The following is a 20255-nucleotide window of genomic DNA, read 5'->3' on the forward strand; positions in this document are numbered from 1 at the left end:
TTGTGCGCTTCTGCACTGTAGAAGAGGACACGAATCGCCGCCTCCGGGCCCCGGTGCGCCTGCGCCGCTTAGTTTTGAAGCGCACCCGCGCTTGATGCGCTCCGCAGAGCGCGGCCACGCTGAGCCTTGTTCGCACATATTCTGGACGACCCTATACACTGCTTCGTGTTCATTCAGCTCGCACTTACTGCGCTTTTACTGTTTCTCTCAGCGCAGTTGATAGTCACGCACCCAAAAACACAGAAAAGACAAACACGCAGAAGACATGCACACATGTGTAGGTTTGCTTTCCAAGAAATGCTGGAGGGTTTTCGGGTCCCTGCCTCGGATATCCATTGAGGTGAGACAATAGGCAATGGGGCCAGTTATGGGTCAGGTAGCAGCATCGCACCGCTGCTACCACTTGTTACGATGCAGGGTAGCGTGGTTGGTCCGGTGAGGGGATGTGGAACGATGGAAGCTTGACATTTGAGAAAAACACAAAAAATCGGGTTTACTGGCTCTTTGAAGAAACTTATATACATAATTTAGAAAAGTGCAAACAGTCAAAAATTAAAAGTTAATAGCTTTGAGCCAACTGGATGAGCCTTGTTAAAGAGAACGCTTGTTAAATACCCTAAGTCTCCGCCCCTTCACCAGGCGGGGGTCAATACAATATGTGGCACATTTCTCAACGATGAGAAAATTTGTACATAGCACTTAGCAAGCGGAGGCACTCGTGGGAATGGGTGAGGGGGATTCACAGGTCCGCTGCTCTATCGCACTGTGGTGCAACCGTATTGTAAGCGGCACGTGTCTATCGAAAACACCGGTGCCACGCTGTGGGCTACAACTGCGGTGGGGACTCTCCGGTCGGGGCGTCTCTTGTCAGACACGATTAATTACTGGAAGGCACCGTTCCCCTCTTTCCGTCATCTGTCTGTCGTCGGTCGCTTCTTGCAGGGAACCAGTCAAAGGGGGAAGGTCATTTGCATCGAGCCGAGCGTGGCAAGAACAGGCTTCTTACCAGCTAGTCATCCTTTTTTTGTGCAGCCGTCGGCCACCTGATGACGCTGTCGAAATTGCCGCTGCTGTTGCTGCGCCACCGTGGTCATCCCTGTCGATTGGATCTGCACCTTAATCCTCTTCGGCTGGTGTGCATTCCGTTCATAACAGGCACAACGCGGACACCACCGAAAGCTCCCCATTTGACTTTCAAACAAAAGGGGTGCTGTCTACTGTTGTAAACGGAAGGGCAGTCACACAGAACAAGCAGGGATGGAGGACTAAAGCTAGTAGACCAAGCGGAAGGGAGAAAAACCTCTCAGAGGGAATGGAAGGAGAGGAGCATAGAAATGCAGCTGGTTTGCCATATATGTAACTCCAATATAATTTTTTTATTAAAGAATGTTGCGGTTGTGTTCCGGGGACGGTGCCTCACAACAACCTTGGTAGATGACATTTTCGGCCAGATGGTGGTCGGGGCGCTTTAAGTAGTGGCTGCCGGCTGGCGTGCATATGTGCTCTGCCAAATTTGTTGTTCAAAATTTTTATTCTCTACGGAGGGCATTTTCATTTGACAGCTGAAGATGAAGCATAACCTTGCGTGTGCCGATTCGATCGTTGCCATAAAGCTTGGTGCTCGGGCCTTCTTCCACAAGTGATTAAAATACCTAAGAAATACCGTATGCATACTTCACCTTGCATTTGACTCGTGCAAAAGAAAAATTTCCCACTATGGATTATCATGGCTGCACACACAGTGCGGGGCCAACATGCAAGGCCAGATTGTAATGCCTTTCATTCGAGTGCTAGCTCTGCAATGAAAGCGATAGCATACAGACACGACGTGCAGCTAAATTTGTACAGTACACGCACATCAGAAAAATGTTCAACCAGCTTATATGCATGCTTGTCAAAATTATGCGTCCATTACTTGCTGGCAGCAATATTAACAGCTGGAGGGCGGCAGACTACAGTTGAGCGGAACATATCCTGATTGTTTTCTGCTTTCAGCCCACAGGAATTAGTTCACAAACAGAAATTGCAACTACCACAGGAGAGTCAGTATAGGCAGGGTCGACCATTGGCGCCCAAGTAATTATTGTGTAGTTAACAAATATTCAATAATCTGAGGCTACAGCATGTTGTTCAAGCAGTGCATGTGCAGTTTTTTCCTCCTCCTCCTCATCATCATCAGCCTCACTACACCCACAGGGCAAAAGCCTCTCCCATGTCTTTCCAATTGACGCTGTCCAATTAACCCTCCTATGTGCTGTCGAATGCAAGTCTTTAGAGTGCAACTGATCGTCACATATGCTTTTGAGGATATCTCGAAGCTTACATGCAGACTTCACGACAGCACACAACGCACTGAAGGACATATACTTGTGTTGTCGCCGCCGATGTATGCATCTGAGTGCAACAGTCCGCGGCTGCCCTGAATAACTAACACCCTTTTTTTCGCTCCCAAGGATCAGATTTCTACCGTACGCATGCGAGCAATAAGACGCAACAGCACGCAAAGCTGTAGAGGGCACTCACCTTCTGTGATCTATGGACGGCCTTGGCGCCATGATTTCCAGCGGGCTGGTTCTCACGGCGACCAGTTCATGTGAGCATGATGCACCTTCCTGTCAGGAGTGAAGTTTCTGGCAGCGAACAGGCTCTCCGAGCGCGACAATTTGAAAGAGCCAAATGATAATTTAAAGATGTATACACACCTAATTTTGGTGGCATGTTTTCTTCTCTACAATGATTCAGAAGACACTAATATGAATGAATCATCATGTGGTGTTTGCCTGGGACCTATAAATAATTTATAATCGAATTTTTCTGTCATACTGTCTCGGTTTCAACACCCGAGTGAAGACTGTGACATCGGAGAGGTGATATGTAACGTGAAGCATGAAAGAAATGCGATATAATTGCTGCTTGATCGTTTGAATTCACTACAGTGCTGAAGCCAGCCTTCCTCAATAGTCAGAATGACAAATGTAGCAGCACCGATTATATTGCAGTTTTTCTTGCCTCGCATGACCTATAAGCTCAATTTGACGTCATAGTCCCCGTTCAGCTCTTGAAACTGAAACAGCGCGAGAAAGAATTTCGATTATAAATAATTTAGCATTCATGGGAGAATCGACATCATCATCCGCCTGATTACACCCACTGCAGGGTGAAGGCCTCTCCCATGTCTCTCCAATTAACCATGTCTTGCCAGCTGCGCCCACCTTATGCCTGCAAACTTCTTAATTTCATACGCCCACCTAACCTTCTGCCGCCCCCTGCGATGTTTTCTTTCTCTTGGAATCCCTTAAGGACCAGCAGCCATCTTACATTCGCATTGCATGCCCCGCTCAAGCCAATTTCTTCCTCTTGATTTTGGCTAGGATGTCATTAACCCGCGTTTGTTCCCTCAACCACTCTTCCTGCTTCCGGTCTCTTAAAGGAGTATAGACACCTAATTTTGGTGGCATGTTTTCTTTTCTTCAATGATGCAGAAGACGCTACTATGCATGAATAACCATGTGATATTCGCCTACGACTGCTAAATAATTTATAATTGTTTTTCCTGTCATGCTGTTTCAGTTTAGGCTTCAACAGCCGAACGATGGCTGTGACGTCAAAGAGGGCTTTTCCTTCACGTGAGCCATGGAAAAATGTCTACTGAATCGCTGCTTCATTGTTCTAATTTGCGGCAGTGCTGAAATCAGCCTTCCTCAATTGCCGGAATGTGGAGGCAGCGATTATATTGCTGTTTTTTAATGTCTCATGTGACGTGTAAGCACAATTTGACGTCACTGTCCTTGTTCAAGTGTTGAAGCCGAAACTGGACGAAAATGAAATTCGATTATAAATTATTAAGTGGTCGTAAGAGACTTCTAGCTGCTACTCCATGTATAATAATTTCTTATGAATCATTACAACCAAGAAAACGCGCATCCAAACGGTAGGTGTTATACTGCTTTAACGTTACGCCTATCATATTTCATTCCGAGGCACACTGCGTTGTCCTCAACTTAAGCTGAACCCTCTTCGTTAGCCTCCACGTTTCTGCCCCATAAGTGGTACTGGTAAGATACAGCTGTTGTACACTTTTCTCTTGAGGGATATTCGTAAAGTGCCATTCATGACCTGAGAGACCCTGTCATTTGCTCTCCATCGCAATCTTATCCTTCTAGTTATTCCATCATGATCCGGATCAGTTGTCACTATTGGTACCTGCCTTAAACAGACGTAATCCTTTACCATTTCCCTTACCTCGCTACCAATTGTGAACTGCTGTTCCCTTGCTAGACTGTTGAGAATAGGAGAATACCACAAGGTAATCCATGTATAATAATGCCTGATGCCTCATCAGAAAGCAAACACACACACCCAAAAGATAGGTGTTTATACTCCTTTAAAGCTAGTTGGTGCATTACAGAATGTGACAGCCACCAGTCATCAGTGTTACCAATCAAACCCTTTAACATCATATTTTGATCTGTTGATTGAAATCAAGTTTTTTTGTGTTCTAGTTAATGGTGTTTCATTATTTCTTTCCTCCTTATTTGGAAAAATTATATCTCGGGACTCTGACCAGGCTCAACAAGTGTAATGTGATAGTAAACTCAGTATGTTTGAAAATACTCTGAAGTTGCCCTTTAATTTACCTTGTACATTAGTCTTTTGTAGCAAAAGTGAACACTTTTCATACTTTGCAGTCTTCCACTATCATGGATCCTGCTGCATCACAGAACACGGATATCTTGCTGAGGTCAGCAGCCTGGTATGAAGGTTTCGCATATTTAGACTGTAAGACAAACAAGTGGGCTTTGATGCCCCATCGGCCAGTGCTGACGAAGGAGCAAAACACAGACGGAAGACGAGGCTGACAAAGTTCAGTTTGGTGCTCAGGAACGCTTGGCTACCGGGGTGCGTCGTGCCAACAAAGATTGTGGCCGTCCACACTTCTTGTTTGATTTGCGTCTTTACGCTGGTGGAGGGGCTGGGTGCGCCGTGCTAACAAGAAGTGTTGACGGCCACAATCTTTGTTAGTACAGCGCACCTCGGTAGCCAAGTGTTCCTGTGCGCCAAACTGAACTTTGTCAGCCTCGTCTTCCGCCTGTGTTTTGCTCCTTCTTCAGCACGGGGCGTGGGTGTCTATCTTACAAGAATGAGTTTGAAAGCTTGGAATGCTTTTAGCTCTCATCCTTGATAAATTCAGGCAAACAATCTAGAAACTGGAAACATGGTGATGAGCATCACTGCACACGTCTCGGAAATGCGAAATTTTCCGTCCGAATGATATGAAACAGAAAAAAAATTGCCCACAGAGCAGCCCTAGGCACAATTTTAACCCGAGGCTGCTCAGAGCAGCTTTGCTTAGCGATGACTTTGTGGTTGAAATCCAGTTTTTGTTTGTGTTCTAGTTGTGGACGTTTCATTATTTTGCAGAATTATTTCTTGCAACTGAGACAAGGTACAAGAAGTGTAATGTGATAGTAAACACAAAGTGCTTTAAAATCCCCTGGAGATGCCAATTAAAGGAACACTGAGGAGAAACTGAAGTTGGCTTGTATCGATAGAACATAAGCTCCTGATAACACAGACGCCACTCTTACTGAAAAACAAAGCTCTTGCAAAGTAGAAAATAGCAAGAACCAAAATAAAGGTATCGCCGCCACAGGGCAATCGCGCAAATACAAGCGTGATGACGTCATTGGACAGGAAACGCCACCTTGGAGGAATTTTCTTTCCTACATGAAGCTGCGAATCTCTCAGGCTGCCAAAGGAAGGTAGCGTGGTTCAATATTGAAGTAAGTTTTGTTTGAAAACCGATAGTGCACTTTTATCACACAAGGAAGAGAGAAAAAATACAACCTGAATGTTGGAAGCAAAGAAAGCCTATGCTTGGCGGCTCCACAGGCGGCCAGCAGAGTTTCGACTTGTTATGGCGCTTCGCGTCTATGAGCTTTGTGTGCCTCATGGTTTTGTTTTTGACGCGACTCGATTAACAAGCGCCGAACAGCAGAGGAACTCCAAGTGCCGCTTCAAGTAGTAGTTAACCTTTGAAGGAGCCTGTTAAGGCTGGTCAGATGAATGCCGCGGTCGATGAAAAACTATGATGGCACGATGGTCGGTGATCGTACAAGGCAGTGCGCAGTACAAAGAGCACTTGTGTTTTCGCACTCACGCCCCGCGAAACATTCCCGGCTGTACCAGTCAACTTCAAACTACTTAACGAAAATCGTTTGTTAGAGACGGGAGACAAGGTACCAGGCAGTTAAGGGCACAGGGTAAGGTAAAATTAGAAAAAAATCGTTTTTTTTTCTTTTGGAATTTTAGAAGTTCAATTCTTTCTACACATGTTCCATAATCGCACTTTCCTCAGAAAGCCATACTTACGGCTGAAAAACGCTTTTTCCGAAACCAAGTAGTGAGCGGCCACGCCCCCTTTAAGGATTAACGTCAATTTTTTCAACCAAAAAGTCCACCACCTGAAAATTGTCTGGCAACTATTGTACAGCTCCTCTTTTTTAGCCAAGACAATCCTGAGACGCTTTGCACGTTTTTTCCACGTTTCTGCAACCTTCATGCAGCTGCGTCCGAGTGCTATACCTTTCGATCAGTATTGTAAATTGTGCCGGTGTTGGTTGCTGCTGATAAGTTGAGATGTAGGAAACCTGGATGAAATGCGAAAGACCGTTTGGGCAAACTTCTTCCACTTATCGGCCACAGACGATGACCCATGCCATGCACATTGCCCAAATGGACCTGATACGTGGTGTGCCTTCCACAGAACTCAGTCAGAGGGCAAGCCATTTTTCCACAAGGAGAGTTTGCCTGCATCTGTCTTGGAGGCTATCAAACCCATTTATAGGGAGCTATCGAAGGCTGAGCTCCTAGAGAAGTGCCTGCATGGGCGAACTCAAAATGCAAATGAGTCGTTCAACCATGTTGTTTGGGAACGCGCGCCAAAGAATGTGTTTGTTAGGCTTCGGACCCTACGGATGGCAACACTGGATGCTGTTCTTTCATTTAATGATGGTAGCATCGCACGGGCCAACGTTTTGAAGGCGTGTGGATTGAACCCAGGGAGCAACACCATCAAGTGGCTGAGGGAAGCTGACCATAAGCGCATGTACTTTGCGGACCGAGCAACACGACAGCTTACAAAAGAGGCCCGACAGTCAAAACGACAAGCCGAAAAGCGAAAAAATGACGGCGACAGTGACTACGAAGCAGGGGGCTATTAAACCAATTACTATGGAGGCGTTTCTGCGAATAAAAAATGGTTTTTCACATTTTCACATCTTTTTTCTCTTTACGCTCTATTATCTCAAAACTGTTTTTTCTTACAAAGGTACCATTATTTCCAATGCCTTTCAAGACAGACGGCTGATTTTTTTTGCAATCATCTACATAAGTGTTGCCAACTAGTGTACTAGAATTAAGCAATTTCACTGAGCAGTTATTCTGTTATGAATTTCGAAATGCGCAAAGAAAGGCCAGATTTGTGTACTACCGGAAAAAATTTTATCAAAAATCGAATTTTCAATACATTTCAAATATTCTAGTTCAGTAGAAAGAGAACAAAATTTGGCAAATAATGATATATGTATTATTAGGCTACTGTTATTAGTTAGTGAGAAACATGTACCTCAACATGGCCTAAAATGCATGGGAAGTATAGGGCTTACCCTGTGCCCTTAAGAAAAATATGCTGATGGCCTAGCTCTGTTAGGCCAGCATATACGTAGCGAAAGTGCGGAGACTTCTGTATCGGAAGAGTGCATTCACTAGATGCGCCTTTATTCATGGTTAAACCTTGAGCCGTCGTGGCGGTGTGGTAGAGTCCCCGCCTCAAACTACAAAGGCCCTGGCTTGATTACGAGCCTCGGCACAGATTTTTTTCTATTCAGTGAGTGGGCGGGAGGTTTCAGTAGCGCGCATAGTTGCCACCACTGAAAACGTTGGTTAGCGGATAAGCCCAGGCTCTGTTAAAGAGGCTGTGAGGAGAGCTCTATCAAATTTTTTTGTTACCAAAATCTGATAGTTCGACATTTCACGGCTTTCTTGCCGCCTGTCTGGGAGCGAAAAATGCATTTACTTCAAAAAAATTTGGATTCAAATTTGAAAAAAGTTTTTCTTGCCACTCCGATTCAAACTCGGTAACTTTATTTCATCATGGCGCACTCCTTTTACGTTACAGGACGCAGTGACGTGAAACGTGACGTTAAAGAGGCTGTGAGGAGAGCTCTATCAAATTTTTTTTTGTCAGCAAAATCTGATAGTTCGACATTTCACAGCTTTGTTGCCGCCTGTCTGGGAGCGAAAGATGCATTTATTTCAAAGAAATTTGGATTCAAATTTGAAAAAGTTTTTCTTGCCACTCTAATTCAAATTCGGGAACTTTATTTCATCACGACTCACTCCTTTGACGTTACAGGACGCAGTGACGTGAAACGTGACGTAAGCGAAGACGTGATTTCTCGCGGCTAGCGGTGTGGTCTAGCAGCTGAAATGAAAGCTACTGCCACTGCACGTTGAAAGCATCTATCGGGGGTCGCTACCGTCGCTTCGTTTACGTTTGCACCGGCGTCTTGCCTGCGTTACGATGGATCCCGTTCCCTAACCTGACGATGATAGATAAAGAGGAGGAGGAAAAGACAGGGATGTTAACCATAAAGGGGTTCCGGTTGGCTACCGTGCACTGGGGAAGAGGGATTAAGGAGCTAAAAGGAGGAAAAGAGAAAGGGAAAAGGCATAACACACACACACATGCACAACGCTGTCACAATTTGTCACTCAATCCAGTAGCTCTCAAGTAGGCAAAGAGTGCCTTGTATACCTTGAGGGCAGTCGACTGCTGTGGCCATGGACCGAGGATCTTTTGCTCTGCTAATGGGCGAAGATCGAGGCGGTCCAGGGCACAACACAGTGTATGTCTTGCACTCGCAAATGCAGGGCACTCACAGAGAAGATGAGCGATGGTCTCCTCACAACCGCAGCTTTCACAGGCATGACTGTCGGCCATCCCCATCAGGAAAGCATAGTGGTTGGTAAAAGCAACACCGATCCGTAAACGGCATAACAATGTTGCGTCGCGACGTGCTAAGTTACGTGGAAGACGAAGGCGCAGTCCAGGGTCCAGTGCCTTGAGGCGGAGGTTGCAAAACTCTCCCGTGTTCCACGCAAAACGTGTGAGCTCCAGCGCCAAAGGGCGAAGCCCACACGCTGCGTCAGGTCTTGATATTGGGATCCTCACTGGAAGTCCGTCGTTGTGAGCAGAACGCGCAGCCGCATCAGCCTGGTGATTACCGTTAATACCATAGTGTCCTGGCAGCCATTGAAAAATGATGTCATGACCTTTGGAAACGCTGCCGTGGTACAGTAGACGGATCTCAGCAACAAGTTGTTCCTGCGACCCGCGGCGTAGCGTAGTTTGTAGGGCTTGAAGGGCTGCTTTAGAGTCGGTGAAAACTTTCCTGTCATTTGGAGGTTCTTGACTGATGAACTCTACCGCAGCCCGTAAGGCTGCGAGTTCCGCACCTGTTGAAGATGTTGGATAGGTCGTCTTCACTTTAATGAAGATGGATCTGGCCGGTATCACCACCGACCCCGCAGAACAAGTCGAGTGAACTGATCCTTCTGTGTAAACATGTATGCGGTGACTGTGTTAAGAATTCAGGTGATTCAATGCCAGTTGTTTAAGAGCGGGTATTGATACAAAAGTTTTCTTCGTAATTCCAGGAATATAGAGGTGAACCCGAGGTTCATAAAGACTCCATAAGGGTGAGCACGGTCTTGACGCAGGCCTGAACTCCGATGGAAGATATGCGCAATGAGCTTCAATGACTTTCGCGAATGCAGTACGCGGCCTAATTATTGGGAGTGTTGCGAGGTGATTACAGGGAACCCGTGTGAGGTGCAGAATATGTGTTCTCTTGGTGTCAACAGCAATGTACGTAGTAACAGGATGTTACCGGGCAACAAGAACAGTTGCTGCTGTTGATGCACATTTAGGCAGTCCAAGGCAGATATGGAGAGCTTGCGCTTGCACACTTTGAAGAGTCTTTGTATTTGTCTTTCTAATGCAACTGAATATCGGAAGACTGTTCCGCATGTAGCTCAGAAATAGTGAACGGTACAGTTGAAGCATATAGCGCACTGATGCGCCCCAGAACTTTCCCCCGAGGAAGGAGAGGACCTGGACAATCGCAATTAGTCTCTTTCTCATGTCGTAGACATGTGGACTCCACGAGAGGTTCCTATCGATGACAACACCAAGGAATCTGTGGCTTCTCTCATAGGGAATGGCTTCACCATTATTGCGAATGGTGTAGCGTGACATTATTTTGCGTGTGAACGCCACAAGTGAACACTTTTCGGTCGAAATGTTCAGGCCCTGCAATCGAAGATAAGATGTCAATATCGATGTCGCCTTTTGAAGTCTTGCACGAACTTGAGGACGGGTCACCCCTGATGCCCAAATACAGATATCTGCATATACAGAGATCTGAGCAGATTGAGGCAATACGTAGACCAGGCCGATGAGAGCAAGGTTGAAGAGAACTGGGCTCAGCACTACACCCTGAGGGAGTCCGCGCGAATTTCGGTGTAAGGACGTTGATCCGTCCGCAGTCATGACAAAAAACGACCTCTCTGATAAATAGCTGCGTATCCAGCTGAACGTGCGGCCTCCGATCTCAGCAGCTTCCATTGCGTCCAAAATGGCCTGATGCGTTACGTTGTCGTACGCGCCCTTGATATCCAAAAGCAATGCCACGGTCAATCTTTTCAAACTTTTCCTGTGTTGCACCGACGTTACAAGGTCAACCTCGTTGTCGATAGAAGAGCGGCCCCGTCGGAACCCAGACACGAAGGTTGGATAAATCTGAAATCGCTCCAAGTACCATTTCACGCGTGTGAGCAGCATTCTTTTCATGACTTTGCCGACGCAGCTGGCGAGTGCAATTGGACGGTATGACGAAAGGTCGAGCGGTGATTTTCCCGGTTTAAGAAGTGGATTCAGACGACTGGTCTTCCAATCATGAGGAACTATGCCAGCAGTCCATGACTTGTTGTAAGTGTCCAAAAGAGCCCGTCGAGCTTCTTGGCCAAGGTTGGCAAGTGCGGAGTACGTCACACCATCGGGCCCTGGTGATGATGACGTTCTACAACAAGCAAGCGCAGCATCAAGTTCTTCCATGGAGAATAGTGCATCCATCCGAGAATATCCTGAGGGTGGAAAATAATGCAGTGCAGCGTAGCGCCTGAATTCGGAGAGCCTGTTATTCTTGCGCAGAAATCTTCGGCTACCTAAACCACACTGCGCCTTTGGTGGAGCGCTACGAATTTGAACGGGTAGCGCTGTTGAGGGGACGTGCGAAGACCCCGAATTACGCTCCAAACGTGTAACAAAGGCTTCCGTTGATCAAGTGTTTGGCAAAATGTCCTCCAGCGTTGTGTTTGTAGTGTCTGAATTCTGCGCTGAATCTTCTTCTGTATGCGCCTAGCATCTCTTAGATCTAGGCGCGACTTTGTGCGTCGGTATCTGCGCTCTACCCTGCGCCGTTGTGATCGTAGTCGGTGCAATTCGAAGTCAAAATCGGTGTATTTAGTGACAGGGTTAAAGGGGCAGGTGACGTATTCCATGACCTCCTTAATTTTTTGTTCAAGACCGGTAGAGAAGCCCTCTGTGCAAGCAGCCTTCATAAGTAATTTAAAAACTGTCCAGTAAATGCGCTGCTTACACGTGGCTGGGGAAAATTTAGAATGGCTGGTAATAATCAGATAGGTAGAAATATGTTCGCTGCCATGGGTTTCTACATCCGATAATCACCGGACGCTGTTGGTAAGGCACTGTGAAACGAAAGTCAAATCCAAGCAGCTGCTATAAGTCACCCCTCGGATATAGGTCGGGCTTCCGTCATTAAGGCACTGGAGGTCATGGTCAGATGCGAAGGACACAAGCTGTCTTCCCCTAACGTCCATCCTAACGCCTCCCCACATGGTGTGATGAGCATTGAAGTCGCCCATAATGACCCACGAGGCAGGTGTAGCTTCCATTAAACCACTCAACCTTCTGGCTTCGAAACGACTTGATGGCGCCAAGTACACCGCCAGTAACGTAAACGTGAGGTCTCGGGTCTTCACTGTCAGCCAAACGTACTGATTGTCTTCGTTCGGAGGAACTGAATGTTGCACATATGTAAGTTCACGTCGAATGTAAACGATGACTTTGCTGGATCTGTTTCGCGTGGGTAATGCAAATACCTCGTAACCGGATATTCGCAAAATTGCCAGGGTCTTCGGTTCACAAATCACCAGATTGAGGAAGTGATTCTCGTAGACATAGTGCCGTAAATCGGAATGCCGGGACTGGAGTCCACGAGCATTCCATTGGAAAATGAAAGTTTGCTTGACTTTCTTTTGAAAAGACAGGTCCGAAGGAGCCATGATTCCTTCTACTTTAGAGCCGCAAGAACTGGTTGTAGCGCGTCCAGCACTTGAAGTGCGCTTTTTGCTGCTGGCGTGCGTAGGCTGGAAAGCAGAGCACGCGTGGCATTCATTAGTGACGTTATCATTGCAATCGCTTGCATATCTGGGCCATGACCTTGATCGTGCCTGTTAGCTGGATCAGTCGTAGGCGCTGCACACTGCTCTGAGTGCGCCAACAAACCTGACCCTGTAGGCGTAGAAGGCTTTGGCAGTGGTGGCCAAGTTGAATCTGAGGCAAAAGGTCAAGTCTCACCAAGCGCCGGGCTGCCTTGTTTTGGTACAAATTTTGTTGGAGGCGGACAAGCTGCAGATGCGTTTGGGGCATTCTTCTCAAATGTGACTGCTTTCTTTGAGGACTTTCGGCGGCACAAACGACGTCGCCGCACCTTTGCGGCGGCTTCTTTGTGCGTAGAATGGTCTCGCACCATTTGCTTCAGTACTGTCCGCTCGGTATTGAGGCGGGGGCAGTCTTTCGAGGAAGAGTCATGAGGGCCATAGCAGTTGGCGCATTTCAAGGTAGTCGCGCGGCAAACGTCACCGCCGTGTGACTCGGAGCATCGCGGGCACACGATGGAGTTGATGCAGACGCCGCTCACGTGGCCTATCCTCATGCACTTCCTGCATTGAAGTGACTTAAGCACAAAAGGTCGAACAGGATGACGAAAGTGTCCAACCTTCACGTACGATGGTATGCAGTCACCCTTGAAGGTCAGCTTGATGCATGTAGATCTTCCTAACCGCTGAACTTGAATGATGGAAATGCCGTTGGTTGCCGGCTTGATCAACATGGGTAAATCTGCGTCACTGATGGCGATGTCGACGTTGTAGATTACGCCAGCCGTAGTGCCGCAGTCCTGGAGAATAAGGGGGCGTACACTGATGTTGCCGTGTTTGGTGATTGCGGTTAAACTCTCTAGTGCACTTCGCTCTACCACATGAATAGAAATGACGTTGTTGAACGGGTTGATTCTGACATCTTTAATGCCTCCCGGTACGAGGCTATCCAGATAAATAGAGATGGCTTGCCTGTTTGGAAATTTCAAGTTGTCCGTTCAGTTCAACGGCACAAACAAGGCTGTATGCGCCGAGGAATTTCGCGCCGTGATGATCGTTGGCGTTCTTGATGGGGACACCGTTGACGGGCTCGATGAGGATGAATCGGCTTATCTACGCAGTGTGCGCTTGGCCTTCTTGCCAACAACCGGTATGAAACCGTCGTCGGCCGAGGACGAATAATCTGCACTTGGCACCGAGTACACAACAGTGCCCTGGCTGCTCGAGTCACTCTGGCGGTGCAGGCGCTTCCTCTGGGCGGCTGCTGTCGACCCACCGGGTTAGAATAGAGGCCCAACAGCCTCCACTTTTATCGCCGTGGCAAAAAGGGAGCGGCGCTTCCCAGATTATAGCACAAATTACCAAAGCAGCGTTCTGACGATGAAGTTCTCGCAAAAACTCCGGCCTGCATTTCAGCGACCTCAGCGCAACAGGGCGTGCGATGCTTTTGAGGGAGCACAGTTAGGCTAGGCGCCGGCAGGTCGTTTCCCCCTTCCGCCGTGAGCAGCCGTTGCAAATTAAATATCATAACCCCAGTGCGGGGAGTCGCAAGGGGCCAGGACAAGGTCGGTGCGTCGCGCCCATTGGAGGCTAGCCGGGGCTTAGGGGCGAACGGATTGCGATTCCTTGAACGGCGCGGTTGCACAGTGCAGCAGGAGGCATCGAGGTCTCCCACGGTTGCAAGGGGCAGGTAATTTATTTATTTTTTCCACAAAAACAGATGGGTGCTCAAGGGCGCTTGCGTTTAAAGTTGGCGGCTTGAAAGTAAAGCCCACGCTTCAACGGCTTCGGCGCGTTTCCGGCGGTATGGCGTCTACTGGATTGGGCTCTCTACTTGCACGTACCTTCATATGTGCACTGGGAATGGATTAAATTAGCTGAGAGCTCGAAAAGAACAGCTCCGTCCAACTGCGGAAGCTATTTATTGATGTCACAGCACGTACCTCGCCGCGGAGCTGAATCGGTCTGGCCGGGCCGGCGGCGGCTGGCGCACCCTTCGCGAAATAGAGGCATGCTTAACGTCTCCGCCAGTGCGGTCAGAGTGCGCCGAAACCGTCAAACGCGTCGGCAGTCAAGCACAGTTGGAGCACAGAGGGTCTCGGTTTGGCCGACGTGACGTCGCCATGCAGCGCGCGCGCGCATTACTCCGGAGTGTAAACGCACCTTAACAGAGCCTGCGCTTAACCGCAAACCAAAGTATTCTGTGGCGGCATCTATGGGAGCCACTGAAATACCCCGCCCACTCACTGAATAAAAAAAACCTGTGCCGAGGCTCGGAATCGAACCAGGGCCGTTGTGGTTTGAGTCGGAGACTCTGCCACTCCGCCACGACGGCTCAAGATTTCACCATGAGTAAAGGCGCATCGAGTGAATGCAATCTTCCGATGCAGAAGTCTCCAGGCTCTCGCTACGTATATCCTGGCCTAACACAGCTAGGCCATCAACAATTTTTTTAACTGCCTTGAACCTTGTCTCCCTCCTATTCAGCCTAATTACTATAGCTGCTACCCTCTCGTTAATACTGTAGAACTCCTCTACGTTGCCAGCTATTTCCTTATTAATGAGGAATCCCACACCTAGTTCTCGTCTATCCTCTAACCCGCGATAGCACAGTATGTGTCCGTCCTTTAGTACTGTATACGCCTCACCTGTCCTCCTAACTTCGCTAAACCCTATCACATCCCATTTAATTCCCGCCAGTTCCTCAAACAGCACTGCTAGGCTAGCCTCACTAGCTAAAGTTCTAGCGTTAAACGTTGCCAGGTTCAGATTCCAATGGCGGCCTGTCCGGTGCAGGAAAGTGGTCCAGGCCTACGCACCCACATCCAGCCATGATGACCAGACCGTTGAAAGTTTCTATGAGGACGTAGAATCGGCAATGAATAAAGTAAAATCGCAGTACACTGTACTGATGGGCGACTTCAGTGCGAAGGTGGGCAAGAAGCAGGCTGACGACCACGCGGTAGGTGACTATGGGATAGGCTCTAGAAATAGCAGGGGAGAGTTATTAGTCGAATTCGTGGATAGAAATAATTTACGGATCATGAATACCTTCTTCCGCAAACAAGAAAAAAGGAAGTGGCCCTGGAAGAGCCCCAATGGTGAGATTAAAATTGAAATCAACTTCATACTATGCGCTAAACCTGGCATCATTCAGGATGAGGCCGTCGTCGGAAAAGTGCGTTGTAGCGACCACAGAAAGGTAAGGTCTAGAATTAGCTTAGACTTGAAGAGGGAACGGAAGAAGCTAGTGAAGAAGAAGACCATTAACGAGTTAGCCGCAAGAGGGAAAGCACAGGAGTTTAGGATAGCACTGCAAAACAGATATTCGGCTTTAACTGAGGAAGATGATCTTGATGTTCATTCAATGCACGATAATCTGACATCAATAATTACGGAGTGCGAAGTTGAAGTAGGCGGTAGGACAGTTCGAAAAGATACCGGGAAGCTATCTCATGTGACGAAAGATCTGGTTAGGAAGCGCCAAAACATGAGGGCATCTAACCCTACCGATAGAATAGAACTAACGGAGCTATCAAAGTTAATAAATAAGCGCAAGGTAGCCGACATAAGGAAGTTTAATATGGAGATAATCGAGCATGCTATAAAGAAAGGAGGTAGCCTAAAAATAGTGATGAGGAAACTAGGTATAGGTAAAAACCAGATGTATACATTACGAGACAAGCAGGGCAATGTCATTAGCAATATAGATAAGATAGTTAACGTAGCCGAAGAGTTCTACACAGACCTGTACAGTAGCCAATGTAATCAGAACGTTCATGAGAAAGACAGCAGGGCACACCAATGCGTCATCCTGCCAGTAACGAAAGATGAAGTAAAGAAAGCCTTAGAAGCAATGAAAAGGGGAAAAGCAGCTGGGGAGGATCAGGTAACAGAAGATCTGTTGAAGGATGGAGGGGACATCATGCTAGAAAAACTTGCCACCCTGTATACGGAATGCCTTATGACCTCGACTGTACCAGAAGCTTGGAAGAATGCAGACATTATCTTGATTCATAAGAAGGGAGACGCCAAGGACTTGAAAAATTACAGGCCGATCAGCTTACTATCCGTTGCCTACAAAGTATTTACTAAGGTAATCGTTAATAGAGTCTGGGCAACGTTAGACTTTAATCAACCAAATGATCAGGCAGGCTTTGGCAAAGGATATTCCACAATAGATCATATTCACACTATCAATCAGGTGATAGAGAAATGCGCAGAATATAACCAACCTCTATATATAGCTTTCATTGATTATGACAAAGCATTCGACTCAGTGGAAACCTCAGCAGTCTTACAGGCATTGAGTAATCAGGGGGTAGAAGAGCATTATGTCAAAATACTGTAAGATATATATAGCACCTGCACAGCTACTACAGTCCTCCATAAAGTCAGCAATAAAATTCCAATAAGGAAGGGCGTCAGGCAAGGAGACACGATCTCGCCAATGCTGTTCACCGCATGTTTACAGGATGTATTTCGAGGCCTGAATTGGGAACAGTTGGGAATAAGAATAAATAGAGAATACCTAAATAATCTGCGATTTGCTGATGACATTGATTGCTGAGTCACTCAGGAGGTGAACTGCAAATCATGATCAATGAGTTAGACAGGCAGAGCAGATCGATGGGTCTAAAAATTAACATGCAGAAAACCAAGGTAATGTTCAACAGCCTCGTAAGAGAACACCAGTTCACAATTGGCAGCGAGAGGCTAGAAATTGTGATGGAATACGTCTACTTAGGGCAGGTAGTGACAGCTGATCCGGATCATGAGAGGGAGATAACTAGAAGGATAAGAATGGGGTGGAGCGCATATGGCAAATTCTCGCAGATCATGAGTGGCTGTTTGTTTACCAGCGCGGAGTTTCTCCAACACGGAGTTTCTCCAGCACTTAGTTTCTCCAACATGGAGTTTCTCCAACACGGAGTTTCTCCAAAGCGGAGTTTCTCCAACGCGGAGTTTCTCCAGCGCGGAGTTTCTCCAGCGCGGAGTTTCTCCAGCGCGGAGTACCTCCAGCGCGGAGTTTCTCCAACACGGAGTTTCTCGAACACGGAGTTTCTCCCTCAAGAGGAAAGTGTACAACAGCATAATCTTACCGCCCCGCCGCGGTGGCTCAGTGGTTAGGGCGCTCGACTACTGATCCGGAGTTCCCGGGTTCGAACCCGACCGCGGCGGCTGCGTTTTTATTGAGAAAAACGCTAAGGCGCTCGTGTGCTGTGCGATGTCAGTGCACGTTAAAGATCCCCAGGTGGTCGAAATTATTCTGGAGCCCTCCACTACGGCACCTATTCTTCCTTTCTTCTTTCAGTCCCTCCTTTTTCTCTTCCCTTAAGGCGCGGTTCAGGTGTCCAAAGATATATGAGACATATACTGCGCCATTTCCTTTCCCCCAAAACCAATTATTATTATTATTAATCTTACCGGTACTCACCTACGGGGCAGAAACGTGGAGACTAACGAAAAGAGTTCAGCTTAAGTTAAAGAAAACGCAGCGAGCGATGGAAAGAAAAATGATATGTGTAACGTTAACAGATCAGAAGCGGGCAGAGTGGGTGAGGGAACAAACACGGGTTAATGACATCCTAGTCGAAATCAAGAGAAAGAAATGGGCTTGGGCCGGGTATGTAATGCGAAGGCAAGATAACCGCTGGTCCTTAAGGGTAACGGATTGGATTTCAAGAGAAAGTAAGCGTAGCAGGGGGCGGCAGAAGGTTAGGTGGGCGGATGAGATTAAGAAGTTTGCAGGCAAAGGGTGGATGCAGCTGGCAAAGGATAGGGTTAATTGGAGAGACATGGGAGAGGCCTTTGCCCTGAAGTGGGTGTAGTAAGGCTGATGATGATGATGATGATGATGATGATGATGATGATGATGATGACCTTGTCACCCGTCCCTAATAAACGATTTCCGTTAAGAAGTTTGAAGTTGTCTGGCACAGCCGAGAATGTTTCGCCGGGCGAGCGTGCGAAGACACAAGTGCTCTTTATACTGCGAACTGCCTTGTACGATCACCGACCATCGTGCCATCATAGTTTTTCATTGACCGTGGCGATCATTTGACCAGCATTTACGGGCTCCTTTAAAAGTTAACTAGCACTTGAAGCAGCCCTTGGAGTTCCTCTTCTGTTCGGCACTTGTAAATCGAGACGTATCAAAAACGAAACCACGGGGCACGCAAAGCTTATAGACGCGAAGCGCCATAACAATTCGAAACTCTCCTGGCTGCCTGTGACGCCGCCAAGCATTGGTTTTCTTTGCTTCCAACATTCAGGTTGTGTTTTGTCTGCCTTCCTCGAGTGATAAAAGTGCCCTATCGGTTTTAAAACAAAAACTTACCTCAATATTGAACTGCGTAACCTTATTCTGTCAGCCTCAGAGATTCGCAGCTTTCATGTAGAAAGGAACATTCTTCCAAGGTGGCGTCTCTTGCCCTATGACGTCATCACGCTTGTACTTGCGATATTGCCCTGTGGCGGCGATACCTGTATTTGTTCCTTGCTATTTTCTACCTTACAAGCGCTTTGTTTTCAGTAAGAGTGGCGTTTTTGTGCTCAGGAGCTTGTATTCTATCTATACAAGGCAACCTAAATTTCTGCTCGGTGTCCCTTTAATGCGCGTTTATAGCCTGGCGTAACGCGTGCACGCGCACTGCACATCGTCACGTCGGCCAAAGCGAGACCCTCTATACTCCAACTGCGCTTGACCGGTGACGCGTTCGGCGGCTTAGGTGCACTCTGACCGCACTGGCGGAGACTTGGAGCATGTCTATTTTGCGCCGAGTGCGCCAGCTGTGCTGGCCAGACCAGACCGATTCGGTTCCGCGGCGAGGTGCGCGTTGTGACATCATTCAATAGCTTCGGTAGTTGGGCGGTGCTGTTCTTTTCGAGCTCTCGACTAATTTATTTCATTCACAGTACACATCTGAAGGTACATGCAAGTGGGCGAGATAGCCCGATCCAGTGGACCCTGTACATCCGGAAACGCGCAGAAGCCGTTGAAGCGTCGGCTTTACTTTCAAGCCGCCTACTTTAAATGCCAGCGCCCTTGAGTACCCATTCGTATTTGTGGCAAAAAAAATAAATAAATAACCCTTGCCCTTGCAACCGTTTGAGACCTCGACGCCGCCTTCTGCACCGTGCAACCGCGCCGTTCATGGAATCGCAATCCGTTGACCCCAAATCCCCGGCCAGCCTCAGATGGGCGCGACGCGCTGACCTTGTCCTGGCCCCTCACGACTCCCCGCACTTGGGTTATGATATTTAATTTGCAATGGCTGGTCATGGCGGAAGAGGGAAACGACCCGCCGGCGCCTAACTGAACCGTGCTCCCTCAAAAGCATTGCACGCTCTGTGGGGCTGAGGTCGCTGAAATGCAGGCCGGAGTTTTTGCGAGAACTTTGTCATCGGGCTCGGGAACCGGATCCACCGTAACGCTGGCAAGACGCCGGTGCAAACGTAAACGAAGCAACGGTAGTGACCCCCGATAGATGCCTTCAACGTTTTGCGGTAGTAGCTTTCATTTTGGCTGCTGCTAGACCGCACCGCTAGCCGCGAGAAATCACGGAGTCTGCGTTTACGTCACATTTCACGTCACTGTGTCCTTTAACATCATAAGAGTGCGCCGTGATGTCATAAGATTTCCCGAGTTTGAATCGGAGTGGCGAGAAAAACTTTTTTCAACTTCGAATATAAGTTTCTTTGAAATAAATGCATCTTTCGCTCCCGTA

The sequence above is a fragment of the Amblyomma americanum genome, chromosome 6 (assembly GCF_052857255.1).
Source record: "Amblyomma americanum isolate KBUSLIRL-KWMA chromosome 6, ASM5285725v1, whole genome shotgun sequence".
In the NCBI taxonomy this organism is placed as follows: domain Eukaryota; kingdom Metazoa; phylum Arthropoda; class Arachnida; order Ixodida; family Ixodidae; genus Amblyomma; species Amblyomma americanum.